Source organism: Vanessa cardui, chromosome 2 (assembly GCF_905220365.1).
Source record: "Vanessa cardui chromosome 2, ilVanCard2.1, whole genome shotgun sequence".
NCBI lineage: Eukaryota > Metazoa > Arthropoda > Insecta > Lepidoptera > Nymphalidae > Vanessa > Vanessa cardui.
The window spans coordinates 15,995,778-16,013,690 of record NC_061124.1 but is presented as its reverse complement, the minus strand read 5'-3'; positions in this window follow the sequence as shown (position 1 = coordinate 16,013,690).

Sequence of the window (17,913 nt, the reverse complement as noted above, 5' to 3'; positions counted from 1 at the left end):
CCAAGTAGATACGATTTGTATAACAATAATACATACTTTACACGTATATCAAGATTTTATAATCTTTTATCCCTTTATAGGGGTACCATTTGTATGTAAGGGGTTAATCTCTGAAGTTAATGAACCAAGTCAAAAAAATGTTTTACTCGTACAAAGTTAATTAATCCTTGATGAGATTGATATATTGCAACCATGCGAAGCCACATAACTATGGAAAGATTATTAATTTTCAACAGCCGGATACATAGAGTATGAGATAAAACATCAGAGAATATTTATTTCTTAATCGTATTCAATGAAAGAAAGCACAGACACTAGACAATTAACTTTCAAAGTAATAAATTATATGTATCAAAAAATTACTTTGCGAAAAAGGCGTTACGTTCAATTTGCCGTCTGCAACAGTAGCATGACCCAAATTGTTAAACAAATCAATATGAATCAGCAGTGTCACGCTGAACTTCAGTGGTAACTTGTCACCGTGAATGAAAATTACAATGATAAAATGCAATTAGTTGAATGAAGAATCGTAACCTTGGGAACTAAGCTAACTATTATTCCTTTGGTGCCTGTTTTTACAATGACTCACTCATCCTTCAAAACGGACCACAACAATACTGTTTGGCGGTGGGTAATACCTACCCAGACAACCATAAACAAAAGTAAAGCATTTAAATAAATATCATGAGTGAAGCTGTAGCTGTAAATAAACATATATTGAATATCAATGTATAAATTAATAATACAAGCGTAAATATCTCTACAGCTGTCTTTGTTTTTGTTACGACTGTATTGTCTCATGCCTGCGCCTTATCAGACAACAACCGACATTATATTCAGAATACCTAATGCATTTGACGCATTAATATTCAGACGAAACAGGTTTAGTTCGAATACTATAACTATAGGAAGACAGAAGTTTGGACAAGTTTTATATTTCTTACTCAACTATTGATAATTTTAGGTCCAATCAGTGGCGTTTTGGAATGTGCAGCACAAATCTAGGGACGAGACCGACAATACTATATTGTCGTCGGTACGGAAAAAATCCGGTGAAATATATATTCTACATCGAACCAACGAGCACCTAATAACATGACCTAGGTCAGATGAATGACCAACTGCTTGTCATGCGTTCTATAAGGCATTTTCATCCGTTATCAACTTCTGAGCAGATCTTATCAAAAACTCAATAAAATTTAAAGGTTCCACCACAGAGTTAAGTTCAAGACTTACAATCAATGGGCGAAAATATATAACATCAAGTAAATTAACCAAATAATAAAGATCACGATTGCTTTGAGATACATATCCTTATATCAAATACATCTAAGCTATGTAAATAACACGACACACGACTCGCTAACTGTAAACCCAAACATCTTATAACTCGACAATTACCTGTGTCCATTTGAGAAGCGTGATATTATGTTGCCGTGTGTATATGTATGTTTCTAATTAGATATAAAATATAAAAGCAAAGCATATAGGTATTGTCAAGTATGTTCCAAGAAGAATGTGATTTTGGATCCTGGATATTATAATAGACAACTTCTTAAGAGAAGGTCACAGTTCGTGTAATTTTTGATTGTTTTTTAAGTTACATTACGATCACCGATTTGGAACCAATTTTAATTCTTGAAAGAGGTAATAACTTGGGGTTAAATAATACTAGAAACGTGTATCTACTAGCTCATTGGACATAACTTCTTGGTCCCAAGGTTTGTGACGCAATTATGAATATTTCTTGCAACACCAATGTCTATGTCAAGTGGTGACCATTTACTAGCAAGTGGCATATTTTCTCATCCACCTACTCATTTAAACGGACTTTAATCGTTTGTAAACTGCAACGTTATCTTCAGATATCTTCAAATCTGACCATATTTAATGTACGAAATATAAAAATTAAAACCCATCAAAAGCAAGGTAATATTTAATTTATTTAAATATTAACACCGTCTGTCAAGCAAATGATTGGGTATGTTATTATTATATTGTTCTTATTATTCAATAAGAATAAAGTTCAGGATTGCTAATGACAGAGGCATTTGCAGGTAAAAAAATAAGAATTAACATAATCTTTACTAACATAAAAAAATATAATTATACAAACACTGTATGTTTGCAACAAAAAGTTCAATGTGAATTGATACATTCAACAGTTGATACGAGGTGAATTAAAAACACTTGTTGAAGCCCATGAATATTCAGTGGTGTTTGCCTGGGTTTGAACCCGCAATCATCGGTTAATATGCACGCGTTCTAACCACATGGCCATCTCGGCTGTATAATAATACGAATATTACAAAGTAATCAATATACATTAATCTACCGATATCGAGATCGATAAAAAATAATTTATTTTCAATTCGGGCTTTTCTTAAATATAATTAAAAATTATATTATTAAGTACTAAGTGTGTGTTCATACAGGAACATTCTTTTTCTCATAATGATGATTCCGGAAACGAAAGAGATTCAATTAATTCAACTTTCTGATCAATAATGGTTTCCGTTTACGAAGTGTTAATATAATGATGTCGAGTTGATATTTGTAACAATATTTTTTTCGGCCTTCAGCAGTTTATTGACTCTCAAAGCCTCTGAATTCAAACAAGTGATTAAGGTTTTAATTAGCAGTTGATTTATTTTACAATTCTCAGCCAGTTACGAATTACGATCTGTCTAAATTAAGCTTAATTAGAATAAGATAAACGTTAATGATAATCATTGGTTTCAGATTTGAGCGCTGCTGAATTTTTTTACACTAGGATGTTTTATCATTTGTAATTCATGTATAATAAATACTAATTTCGAACACACACGGAACAGAAAATATCGATCTTAAAATATATTGAATATAATCTTGAACGTCAACAAAAATGCAGTAATTTTTTTGTTAAATTCAAACGTCTGGAGTCTAAGTTACTTCTTATTACATCAGCCATCTCCCAGTTAAAGTATCGTCAAAATGCATGCTGTGGTCTCCTATAATTGAAGGAGCACATAACTTGTGTAACCTTTATACCGTTTTATTTTGAATGTGTAATTCGTGTGTATCCTTTGTTGGGGACTCTTAAATAAATAAATAAAATCGGTCCAGCCGTTGCATAGCTTAGCCGAAATAAACAGGCATACAGAAAACTAGACAAAAATTACAAGAAATAACAAGTTATTTTGGTATACGAGTAAACATACATATGCATTTGTTGCAAATACTGACGAATGGTTCAAATACAAAACACATAAATAGCCTATAAATTTTCTTCTTGAGCATGTAATAACTGTTACGACTGGTCAGTTACATGAGAAATTATTTACGTTTCTTAAAAATATATAATAAATACATGTAATATTCCAATCTAAATTAACTAATAAAATAAAAGTTTTATTTTCAAAAATTCGATATCATATATCACTTAATAACAAAATCGTTTTATTTATCATGATACAAATATGGAAAAATGATTACATGTTGCAACATTTTTTATTATAAATGACTGAAAAACACAATGTATCGTGCTTAGAGTACTTTGTCTGATATAATCTGTGCAAAATCTGCGAGAAGTCTTTGATACGGTGCACGGGTTCGTAAATAATTACTATAATTTCAATCCGTTATACTTGAGTATTTAATTATTGTATACTATTAACATTATTCTTATATATATCAAAACATAGTGTGTTTTAGAATATTTCTATATATTTTAATTTGATTCATTTGTTTTCTGGTACAAATTCTAGTGGTTAGTAACACTAGGGCACCTGTTCGTATGCGATCGATCAATAAAGAATATTAAAAATGAGAAGTAAATGCAAAAAAATTACATTAAAAAACCGACGACTGACCCAGTTGATATTGTACAAGTAATAATGTTGAGTTAATTTGTGTTGAAACTATAATGCGTGTACATTCTATGATAAACCCCAATAAAGAAAACAAAACAAGACTTATTTCAAAACTCTATTTTTATATATCGTATCTACTGTATACTTGGTACACGAATTATTTCGAGTACATTAACTAGCAGGTTAATTCAGTAAATGATATGCTTTAATGGCTGTAACCGAAATGACATCTGTCACTTGTTTCGGGTGAGCGCCACGCGCGCCGGCGTGACCGCTTTTAAATTTTTATAATATTTAAAACAACTTGCAGTGAAACAGGTCTGCAAAAATGTCTTTTTGGTTTTTAATGTAGAACATACACCTGGTAACACACTACGTTAGAAAAATGGTTTTCCATCCAAGTACATAATAACAATTCGTCTAATTTATTACAAATGTACGATCGTCTATAATCTGTGTAATACTCCGATCTTTATTGGAGCAAAGTATTAGTTTGTTTAAAATTCCGCAGACATTGTAACTTTATCGTTTCGTAGATTCAAATATTTTGCTACAGGGGGAATTATTTTGATTTGATTTGATAAAAAATTATGGAGCTAATACTTATTGATTTCCTGGCAGGATATTACAAACGTATATAATTGTATTTAACTCAGGTGACTTGTATTTTTAAATGTTGGCAAAGAGTAACGACTGAGTTTCTTGTCGGTTCTTCTCGGTAGAATCTGTTCTCGCAACCGGTGGTAGCTTCACTAAATAGTTTGTTAAATGACGATTCAAAACTGCTTCTAAAAGCCTATTTGAATAAGGTATATTTTTATTTTGGTTTGCGTACTTCCTAAGTTTTTTTGGATTTAATACAATCTTCTTATCTTCGGGATCCTACTATATATTACAACGATAGAAAATGTTAAACGTGTGATATCATGGTCTACGTCTTTATATGCAAGCCGTTAGAATATCTAGACAGTAGTCTACAAAAAAAAAATGTAGGTAACATATAAAATAAAAACCTGAAGTATAAAGCGTAGATAATCAAAAAACAAAGTTTAGTACCAAAATAAAACTCATTTTCGATCTCAAAACCCGTCCTCGAAAATCAAATTCGATGAATACGAATTCGTAACATCCAGTTTCAAAAGTTATTTTTGAATTTACGTTCAATTTTGTTTCACTAACGACTGGTTCTGACTTCGCACTGGTACCGTTAACGTTCAACATTATTTAAAAATCATAAGAAAACTTGCTAGATTATAGCCAATGAGATATACAATACATAATATAAGCAAAAATTATACGACTTTTTAGTTTTGGGAAGGATGTTTCTTATCAACTATATTAGAACTGACTATAACATATTAATTGATTGACAATATTATGGTTTCAAAACGGGTGGTTTCGTAGGTATTACATAAATGGGTAAGTGAGAAGAATCGGTAATAATGTAATTTCTAACATTATATCAATGAGACAGAAGAACCGAGCTTTGCAGTGCTTGAAAGAAAGTGTAATGCCAATATAAATTCTTTAGCTTATTTACGTAATATTACGGCGCTCAATAAGACCATTTGGTCCGATTTGGTCAAAATTTTCTAATTAGTATTCACCTGTAATGTAACAAATATCCTCGGACCGTCTTTATGCAGATTTTTTATTGATATCGCTCGTCATACTCAGATAGCAAGAATCTAAACCTTTACAACTCGAATGTTTCCTTACAGATTTCTATTAGTTGAAATCTCCTCACAATTGTCTCCGATTTTCATCTCACTTGACTATTAAAGTGAGGTTATCAATGCATCTGTGTTGTTGCACACACTTTAGCCCAATCATTTGGTAGATTTGTGTCCGTTGATAATGCTGTAGCAATATTCACCACACCATTCTCATACCAACTCATTAACCAGATTTCAACAACAAGATCCATTATGTCGAAAACCTTATGGAATTTGCAAAAAATATGAATATTCATAAATCAAGATGCGTTCACCTTTTGCGAAGAGAACAAATTTTTTACATCGGATGTGAACTTTGCAAGGAGTTCAATTATTTATAATGAAACGACATTTCGGAGTCCTCTGCGGGAATCTTATCCACACGTATAATTGAGCCTTGTCAGAATTAACAAAGGTCCGTGGGGTCAACGGCCGTAAGGTTACTATAATTTAAACGAACGATTAAATATCAGTTAAAACATAATTGGCATTCAATTTCCGATGCAATTTTTGAGAAATCGACGTTAAATTACCTCCATCCTTGGTCCTGACGGAATAATGGCTGCGCTTACGGAGTAATGAGCTCAGAATGATAAATTAAACAGCGATATGCCTCTCCTTACAGCTTACTACTGACTTGAGACGAAATCTTGAAACTCTTTAATGTCATTATCTTTGTTGTATACAACTCTATTATTAATATTGTGAATAAAAAACGCTAAATAAAGTTATTTTGATATTTCCGAGATCCAAATTATTTGACTATATATGATATATTATTATAATATCTATGTGAGTTTCAATGTAGAGTTAATTATTACTGAACGTCTTAATGTACATAATACAGTTTAATTTGAGTCACATTGACTTATTTTGTCTCGGTGTTTTTTACTGGAAAAACTTGAGATACACACACATACCTATATCTACATCATTAATCTACATCATACTCTTCGAAAAGTAGTCATAATCCTACTAATTGTTTTAAGTTTTATCTCTACGTTGAATTTTTTACAAGTAACTCAATACCTTCGGCTTATTTTTGAAGAACATATTTTTATGTTTTTTTTACACGTTTTCGTTGCAGCCACTCTGTCGCCAGGGTGCGACGTATATCCCTATTAAGAGGAATTCGACCTTATTCGATTGAGCGTCACCAGTAAATGAGAGATCACACTTCAGTCTCCTATATTTGCGAAGATAATTGTAACTGGTCTCCTCAGCAAAAAGTTTCAACCAAAGTGATTAATTGGTGAAAGACGTGCGACATCGCGATTAATGCAAATCTTGATGTTGTGTAATTCAATATATTATTATTTAATTTGAATGTGTTGTTTCCAATCTAATTATTAGAGAAAATGAAGAAGTAGTAGTAGTTTTGTGAGCATTTGTTCACAATAATTAATTTTGCAAACTTTGCTAGTTTTTTGGCAATTGCTTCTGTGGTCGATATCTTTAAGCAGATGTCCTTCTTCAACGTCGTCATCAATACAAATTAGGTACGCTACTCCAAGCTATTCCCTATTTTATATACTAAAATGTAAATTGTTAATCGTGCTAGGAAAACTTAAACGATTCCATAGAAATGCTCTGATATTACTTATTTCGAAACGATTTATTTGCACTTCGTCGAGAAACTTCGACGAGCTTCGGATCCGAACGAATAAGTTTCATTTTAAAGCATAGAAAAGTACGTGCAAAAAGTTATCTACGATATCGGTGTGAGCTAACTCTGAAATGAGGTTGAGTCTTTATATCGAACTCGTGTGTTTTGCTTTTATTCTGAAAACGTCTGCCCGTTGGTCTACTGGCTAGATAAAAGGAAAGCGCTGAAGCCACTGGGCGTGTGCCTTAAAGAAGCTGATTTAAGTCCGCAGATCCTGGATTCACGTAACAGTTCCGTGCCCCGGAAATCACGTAAAGCCTTTGGTTCTGCGCCTTAACTCTTTCCTGTCGTGTCAGATCACATAGGATTATGAAAGTGAAGGAATAAAGAGTGCGCTTTTGCATCATAATATCTCCTGCGAAATTGGCTGAGGTAATCATAATTATGCAAATAATATATTTATATCGGCCACGAGAAAATAACTGCTGACAGATTTGCAAAGAACTGCTGATTCAAATGAATAAATACTAAACACCAAAGATGAAGGTGGACTTGTAACTCCTGGAAATTGCTAACATTACTTGCAGCGATAATGTCTATGGCCGGTGTTGACCACTTACCATCAAGTGGAATTGCCCAATAGTCATATGTTAAATATAAGTTTTATTTCAATTTTGGCGTTTAAGGGAAAATTACATACTCACTTAAAAAAACATGATATTTGTATCAAAAAATCAAATTCAATAAAAACTTTAAAAAATACATTTTTAATTAACACTTAATAAAATAAAATTAATCGCGAAACAAGATAACTTTACTATAATAATTATTATTATCTAAGATATGAAATATGTATTCTTATAAATATTAAATACAAATGTTATGTCCTGAACGCAAATTGATAAGTCATGTTTTATATCAAACTGTTATAATATATTTTCTCATCACAAATCTAATGAGAATTAATGTCGTTATCTGTTTGTTTCTTCGTCAAATTTAAACAACTATAATGATAATATATCCGAATATATCATACGGAAGGAGTCACAGGATTCCAGTAGTCATGTATAGTATTATATTATGGAAGATATAGATAAGCGTTAAATTTATGACTTGCAATGAAGGATGCATTTACGTTGCAGTCAGAAACTTGGTCCTGTAACTTTATCTTATCTTGTTTGCATTTACCCGTTGGATCGAAATTTTGATTAAACTAAGTTATTTCTTACATTAGCATCTATGCAAGACTGTAATATAATAAAAGATTGATCAAACTGTCAAATTGTGTTGGTAGGGTTTTGCGGTCACATGTTCTATAGCCAAACAATACGGTATTCTTGGGTTCTGATTTCAAATTAGTGAAGTTATGTAACTAAGGAAACAATTTCTTTTTTATATCATGTAATATATAGGAGGACTGGCAAGTAGTCACCATCACCCATAGATATCGGCGCTATTAGAAATATTAACCATCCCTTACTTCGCCAGTGCGCCACTAACCTTGGGACTGAACTGAACTAAGATGTTATATCCGGAACCCCAACAATACTAAATATTTTTGACGACAGAATATCTGATGGGTGGGTGGTAGCTATCTTGGGCTTGCACAAACCATTACCACCAAGTAAGAAGTAAGAAATTAATCATTCCCAGGATTGGTTAGTTCCCCAATTGTCAGTCAGCCTACCTATATATAATAGCTATACCTGTATATAAAGCTATAATAGAAACCTATTTTGTAAAATATAAATATAAGTAATTATTATAATTAAATATCTTCTAGCGGGGCTTTATTCGTAATCTTTGATGAAAATTCACGTGCCAATGGCTCATCTCGGCATAATAATTACATTTAATTATTTTTAAAACGACTTGTCACCTTAAGAACTGAACCGAGGAGTCTATTACATTGTTACGTTGATTTTCTCCCCAATTCAAGCGGTGAGTGGCTAGATGGAATTTCCAGTATGAATAATAACCTATTTGACTTGTTTCATTAAAATAATATAAAAATATTATGATGGTTTAGAAAACACGCAAAATAATATAGTTACCTACTTACATATATTAGTAATACCAGTAACTTTTATATTTTGGTTATACTGTCTATCCTGATCAGGAAAAAATTATAAATTATAATATTGCTTTTGGTCATTACTACCTACATTTGAAGGTCATCAGAATTCTTGAAGATGTTGAAATCACGTTAAAGACTTTATATAGATTGATATACATAAATCTAAAAACATATTTAGAGTGCACTATTCCAAGAAGTAAAGGTAAATTTTCTTGATAAACTTTCTTTTTCTTCTATTTAATGTAAGTTTATTATTATAAATACTTACACTGTACGTGCAAACAAAGGACATTTTGTAAAATTTTGCAGTTATAATAGTAATTAACTTTGTTGGTCTAGTGGCTAATGATCGATTGTTGGTTCAAAGTCCAGGTCGAGCTGATAAAAAAGTTTTTGAGTTTTCTAACGAAAGATGCTCAGGACGGAACCTGTTGTGTCGAATTATCATACACCTTGGGAATGAAACGATCGCCTCTTGGCTATTTCTATTCATAATCAATATATGTTTAATAAAATTGATAAAAAAAAACCGCTGACTTTCTATCACTGGTAATTCTCAGGTCTGGGTATTTTCTTTTCCAGAAAGTTAGCAATGTTTGATTGTTATATCAATAAGTAAGTGTAATGCTTCGATATTGAATAAAGGAATTTAAGTTTGAGTTTGAATCTCTTTATATATCCATGATAATATGTTCTGCGTCTTCGGCTGGCCAGTTTGACAGCCGAAGCGGACATCTATCAGGACGTCGTAGACGTTATAAATAAATGTACAGAAACGTTTGATTACAAGAATTAACGCTATTGATATATTTCTTTTTGGAAATGAATCGTCATAATCATTTAAATTTGAATTTCAGCTTTTCTTTGAACCAAAATAACATTCACCTTACACGTTCTTCCGCTACGAATACGAGGAAGCATGCCTGACATTTATTTTGATCTTTATATAAGTGTATTGCCATAAAACAGTATTCCCTCAATTATAAGTCCTCAATTATAAGTCACAAAGAGCATTTATAGGTACGTTGTACCTTCTCTCGATACTTCAGTGCATGATTTATGTACCGTGGTGTTGTGGTTCTGTCACCATAGCGACGACCCGGTTCGATTCCCGGCCAAGGAAGCCTAGAATGTTATTGATCCTCTTACTGCTTACATTTTAATTCCTTCGTATTTTATGAACCAACTTTTGTAACATTACAAATTGCTAAACTTTACGCACAAAACTAATTTTACGAGATCTTATAATTTGATATTCGAGCATTATAGATGTTCCGTTTAGATATAAAAGAATACCAATTATTTAACAACGCTTTGTAATTGCAGGTATTTTATACAGCTAGAGTATAATATTTATTCTTTACATTACTTTGTAATAAGTAAGAAAATCAAACGATTTCAATATTAATTTGAATAACTTGATTATTAAAATAGAATTAAATCAACTATCTAATTATTGTTAGTTAAATACTGTTAATTATTGATTAATTTCATCGGAGGAAATCTTATAAAATTTCGGATTTCAAGGTTCCATTTTTCATTAATAAATTCTCATTTGCATCTTGAATTTGCAGTCTACAATGTCAATTGGAATACTTTTACTTGATGGTAGGACTGCTTGCAAAATCGTCTCTGTAGGTACCACCCACTAACCCTATATAATACTGCCCAATAAATAAACTAAATGTTTCTAGTATTTTAGTAGTTCGGGTTCAAAGGGTGTAACTGCAGCCTACAGGCGAAAGGAAATAACGCGTACAACAAAGACTACTGTTAATTTCTAACATTGACAATACCTATGGTACCTATGGCTGTGACTACTTACTATTAAGTGGTTCGTCATAAAAAAACATCTTCCAAGCCTATATAGTTAAACCGTCATCAGACCATTGCCTGCGTACGTATTATGTAACGAAGCGTTCTACCCGAAACGTGCTGATTCTTTTGGAATAAGTTTCTTGTACATATGTATATAAGTGTGCAGTCATTTTTTTCCGTTGGTATACAAAAATACATCTGTTTTTTAACATATATCAAATAATATTCTAGAAATATACTTATCATAATTGTATACAATCTAATCATATTAATTCAGCTTATAAATAAATTATAGAACTACTAACGCATTCGACAAATCCCTTAATTACTGTATCACGAGTAATTGTCGCAAATAAGTGAATCATAAATGAGTAATGCCTGAAGGTTAGTGCTTTATACATACATGACACGATCTATAACAGCCACGATTGTTTAGTGGCTGGATTACAGATCCGAAAAACTTGGGTTCAACCCCGGGTAGGCTTACAAAAAGTTTCTGAGTTCTCCTGTCATCAAACGAACTTTGTACACTTTTGTGCCTTACAAACCATGTAAAACCGCTGGACCAGTGCTTGAACTATTTTCGGTCCACCATCCACCACCATCGATTTGTTAGAATGATTATTATTGCCGAGATGGCCCAGAAATGCGTGCATCTTAACCGATGATTGCGGGTTCAAACCCAGGCAAGCACCACTATATACATATATATATATGTGTTTAATTTATGTTTATAATTCATCTTGTGCTCGGCGGTTAAGGAAAACATCGTGAGGAAACCTGCATGTGACTAATATCATTGAAATTCTGCCACATGTGCATTCCACCAACCCGCATTGGAACAGCGTGGCGGAATATGTTCCAAGCCCTCTCCTTAATGGGAGTGGAGGCCATTAGCCCAGCAGTGGGAAATTTATAGGCTGTTACTTTACTTTACTTTATTTGCGTACACATTTGTGTACTATAACATTATGTCGGGCGTAGATTGCCCTTGAGATTGGTCTACATTGAAATCTGTCAGGACATCACACATATAAAATCCAATTTAAAAAACCTAACTGTTCCTTTCAGTCTTACTGTCATAAAACGTACCATTCGGATATAATTTCGTCAAATAAATGAGATAAATCTAAAAACGGATTTACGCTTTTGGATTCGTTGTCCGAATAATTAAAAATAGTTTTTAATCTGGTTTTAAATATTTCGGTAACGGACGTTACTCATTTTATTCACGGGCTAAATACAAAACGACTAATTAGAACAGATCTTATCGAATAAAACCGCTTTTTTGTAAAAAAAAAATATATACAAATATTTTTGTTAGGAATTGAAGGAGTTTATTGAACTTATCTATTGCATAGGTTTTTTTTGCATCTCAGGCAGGAAGAGAGGCAGGAAAATGGACCAGAAGACTGTTAGTGGTAATACGTGATTACCGGAAGCGCGCCGCTAACCATGGTATCTAATAAGATGATGATATGACTATTGTAGCTATAATTACACTGGCTGACACTTTATATGCAACATAGCATTACCAAGTAATTATGTTCGTCGATATTCCACCAACCCGCATTGGAACAGCGTGGTGGAATATGCTCCAAACCTTCTCCTCAAGGACCTTATCGTCAAGGAGAAGACGCCTTAGCCCAAAAGTGGGAAATTCACGGGCTGTTGTTGTTGTTCGTCTGAAGAATAACTGCAGGTTCAAACCCGGGTTGTATTAGAATATCTCGTGCTTAATTTGTTTTTACTCATCACGTGAAAGGCGAAACCTGCTTAAAATTCTACCATATGTGTCTACAAACCATGTGAGGAACAGCGTGGTGGCATTAAAAACTACTTCTGGATTGCAAAAATGGGCTTTCCCAAGCAGTGACCACGCAGTGACACGCTGTTACTTTCTGTCAGAATCTTCATCCCGTTTACTATAAGGTCGCGGTAAAATGGTTTATAAATACAATTCAAAAGATTAACCATTAACCGGTAACCCACTAAATTGCTGAATTACAGCGCTATTAATAATAATAATATTAATGCAAGAATCTTTACACGTCTTCTACGACCATTCGAGGTAGAAATGTCATGGCTTTACACTACTATACAAAATAACATTAATATGCGATATATATTTCAACGGTATATTGAGCCGTTAGAAATTTTCTTACTTTGATAGTTTAACAAATACAGAAAATGACGTGAACTGTCTTATTGGTATGTAACGGGTAAAGTAGTGACATCTATCGGTCTAAATAGGAACTAATTGAATACTTATAATTTCCGATCTATTTTCCAAAATAACTTTTAATTTTTAATGAAATCAATATACTAGCAATAATAAGAGAATTACTCAAATTAAGTAACACAATTAACAAATTAGGTACTATGAGGACAAAATATATTTTGTTTCCATAACGTAGGTTAAGAACTACTAGTGCCATCTATGAGATATAAGAGTAAGTCAGTTTGTTTTGTTCAATCATAATCATTACTTGAATTTATTTATATATTGTTTTTAATAATCTTATAATTTTAATTAATATCAATTTTTAAATAAATAAATTATAATTTAATATTTGTTCATAAATTTATTTGTGCCATCTACCATCACAAGTAGGAACTACGTAGCTATTACACATAAAACATGCGTTAGTACGAGCGATCCCCAACAGATGTCACTAGTAGCTTTGTTAAATATGAAAATAAAAAGAAAGTATACGAAATAATTTATACTCATACTTTTATAACAGTCACTACGTCTGTGTACTAAGTACCTAATGTACAGCTCAACGATATACATTAAATACTTAACGTTTTTTAAATAAAATACAAATTTCTAAAATAATACTTAGACGAAGCACAATCACATACATTATAGCTCATTATTCTTTTAGTTCAGTGAATCAAGAAAATTGATTTATAGATAATCTGCATATAACAGCTTAACTTTAAATTGTCATTCAATATTACTAGTTAACTCTAAGCTTACTTCGGCATTTTGGAAGGTATTGTTTTAATTAATTGTATTTCAATTAAAATTTTCTTAAGTTTCACTTGCATTTTGAAATGTATATCGCGTGCCTCTTTTAATTTGGAAGATATATTGTAACAAATTAATTATTTGAAAAATATACATTTTTCAGCAAATTTTGAAGCGTACTAGGAACTTCAAAAATTACTTAAAAATTGATGACTTTCATCACTGCAATGATGATATTTTCTACATTCCAATGTTTTAATGGAGTCAAACATGCACAAAATCTCGATATAGTCTTAGGTTTTGGTGACATACTGTGAGATCCGCCTGCTTTATTTCAAATGCCAATAATCTGTTCTTTAAGTAGTATATAAATAGTAATCGTTTACTTTTATTTTTTCATTTCGGTGGACAGAAGATTGGGCTATCTGATTGTAACTGGTCAACAACAACAAACAACAACAACAGCCTGTAAATTCCCACTGCTGGGCTAAAAGGCCTCCTCTCCCTTTGAGGAGAAGGTTTGGAACGTATTCCACCGCGCTTTTCCATTGCGGGTTGGTGAGATACACATGTGGCAGAATTTCTATGAAATTTGTCACATGCAGGTTTCTTCACGATGTTTTCCTTCACCGCTGAGCACGAGATAAATTATAAAAACAAATTAAGCACATGAAACAGTGGTGCTTGCCTGGGTTTGAACCCGCAATCATCGGTTAAGATGCACGCGTTCTAACCTCTAGGCCATATCGACTCATGTAACTGGTCACCACAGCCCATATATATTAGCGCACACCTCTAAATATAAGGATTAACTTATTCACAATCCCAGACAATACCGTTGAGACACCAATCTTTTGCGCAAATATGTCATGTCCGTTGTATTAGTTACACTGGCTCACTCGCCGTAAGATATGTGACGAGAAGGTACCGGCAATTTTTTTTTTACTTATTATAGTAAATTCTTATTGTAGCAAGCTGGTGTAAGGTCAGCAATAGAATTGAAAGGAACGAAGTTTTTTTGATCTTAATAATATCGCAACAGCGCCTGACCATAATATTGGCGTTTCACAGGGTTGTAAGAGTTGTTGAATTATAATATAATTTCCCCTCACGAAAATATTTGCACATACTTGTGCATTTATTTTCTTTTATTCGGCATGTAAGTATATACAATATACACATATGTATGTGTGCGTAGGTGGAATTAATAATCGAGTTACTGATATACAACGCACACACTAACTAAGGCTAGTGGCTAGTAGGGCTAAAGAGAAGAAATTTAGCACAAATATTCCTTTAGAACATACATATTGTACTAAGAAAAATTATCACAATAGGTTATTTGAAAATGCGAAAATTAAATTGTGAATTATTGTAATCAGTATATATTACGAGTGTAAGAATGGTTATTTACTAACGAAAGTTGAAAATAATATTTAATTTATTCAAAATCCATAAATATAAATACAAATTTTCAAACGTTTGTCACGTGACACAAAACGCTTCTGATTGGCCGGGCTTATGATGAAGTCACTTTCTTGTAAACTTTTCTTTTCTACTTCCACAGATTAATATACAGGAAAGTGACGTCACCGACCCCATTGCAGCGCCATATTGTTCTAGTAGCATTTTTGCGCGCTATTTTGATATTTTTCGGCAAATATTTACTAGAAATAAAAAACACAACTTTTACTGGGTTCCTTAACTTCTACTAAATAATATAATATGGATTTTAAAAACCAGTCAAATAGCCTATTTGTTTGCTAAGCTATGAAATGGAGGATGAGGACAAAATCTTTCATGAAAGTTCGTAATTTAGGTTTATTCTAATGAGCTAAAGACAATTGCAAGTGGTAGTGCCACGCTGTATACCTTCGGGTTACAGCCGAATGGGCCGGCATGCCCGGGGAAGTACCACTCTCTCACTTAAAATCGGCGTAAAGTGGTAGTTATGCTACCGCGTTTCGTCCGGTAAGTGAGAGTTCCGGAGGCCCAATCCCCCTCCCCCCCAAAACTTGATGGTTGTGCAGAATTTGGTTAAATTACCCCAGGAGGGTACCATCAGCGACAGCGGTGGAGAATCCCTCTCTGGGCATCCATGCTCAGGACATACACCACCTGAGCAGGGATGCCCAGGCTGCCCTCCGAATTCTGGGGGGGGGGCAATTTTGCGCTCGCCACTGTTCGGGGCAAGCGGAGCAGGCATCATAAGGCAACCCCTACCACCCTCGCTGTGGACTTCTGCAACATAAGGGGACTCAACTCCAACCTCAACGCCGTTCACTACCATCTGGAAACGGCAAAGCCGGCCTTGCTCTTTCTAACCGAGACCCAGATATCTTCTCCTGCCGATACGACTTTTCTCTCGTACCCTGGGTACAAATTGGAACATTCCTTTATACCACGAGCTGGGGTATGCGTTTACGTCAGAGATGATATCTGTTCTCGACGCCTCGGCAGCCTTGAAGGACAGGACCTATCGATTATCTGGCTGCGTGTAGACTGCGATGACCATCCGCGAATCTATGCGTGCCTTTATAGGTCCCATAGCGGTAATGCCGAAACCGACCGACTGGTTGAGCACGTCCAAATGGCTACAGATTCCGTGCTTCAGCAGATTCCATCCGCAGAGATCATTATTCTGGGTGACTTTAATGCTCACCACGCAGAATGGCTCGGCTCACGCACCACCGATCATGCGGGTAGATCTGTTCTGGACTTCGCTCTAGCATATGATCTGACACAACTGGTCAACTCGCCAACGCGAATACCGGATGTGGAGGATCATACACCTTCCCTGTTGGACCTTCTGCTGACTTCACATCCGGCTATCAGGTTATCGTCGATCCCCCTCTGGGCTCGTCTGACCACTGTCTCGTCCGGAGTACAGTGCCGGTTGTGCGGTACTCACGGCCTCGCTTTGTTGGGTGCCACCGAGTCTGGCACTACAAGTCAGCAGATTGGGATGGGATGCGGTCTTTTTTTGCATCTTACCCATGGGGGCAGATTTGTTTCTCGCCGGATGATCCGAACGCTGCTGCTGACTCTGTTGCCGATGTGGTGCTTCAGGGTATGGAACTATTCATTCCTTACTCTGCAGTACCCATCGGTGGCAAGTCCCAGCCTTGGTTTGGTCGCTTCTGCAAAACGGCATCACGCCGAAAGTGGGAACGCTATCAAACCTGGGCTAATGCATCTGCGTCTCGTGATGTAAATACCAGCGCATTTAAAAAGGAATACAACTCTGCCTCTAGGTCCCTCAAAAACGTGATTGCTAGGGCGAAGACGGAGTACATTGGCAGAATTGGCGAGAGACTGGTGCGTCTCCCTTCAGGAACACGAGCGTTCTGGTCTCTCGCTAAGGCTGTCTTAGGGAATTTCTGTCAGCCATGTTTTCCATCTCTGCACAGAGACGGTGAGTCATTGGCCCATACCGCGAAAGAGAAAGCTGATCTTTTAGGCTCTCTCTTCGCGTCGAACTCGACTCTGGATGACCAAGGAAAATCTCCACCAACAATTCCGCGATGTGATACCACGATGCCGGAGGTCAAATTCCGGCAAAGTGCAGTTCGTAAAGCACTTCTTTCCTTGGACATTCATAAGTCGAGCGGACCCGATGGTATCCCTCCAATCGTGCTACGGACATGTGCTCCCGAGTTGGCACCGGTCTTAACGCGTCTTTTCCGGCAATCCTACACATTAGGCGTCGTCCCGAATTCCTGGAAGACAGCTTTGGTGCATCCGATCCCTAAAAAAGGCAACCGCTCAGACCCGTCCAATTATAGGCCTATAGCCATCACCTCCTTGCTCTCCAAGATAATGGAGTCCCTTATAAGCTGCCAGCTCCTGCGGTATCTAGAGGAGAACCA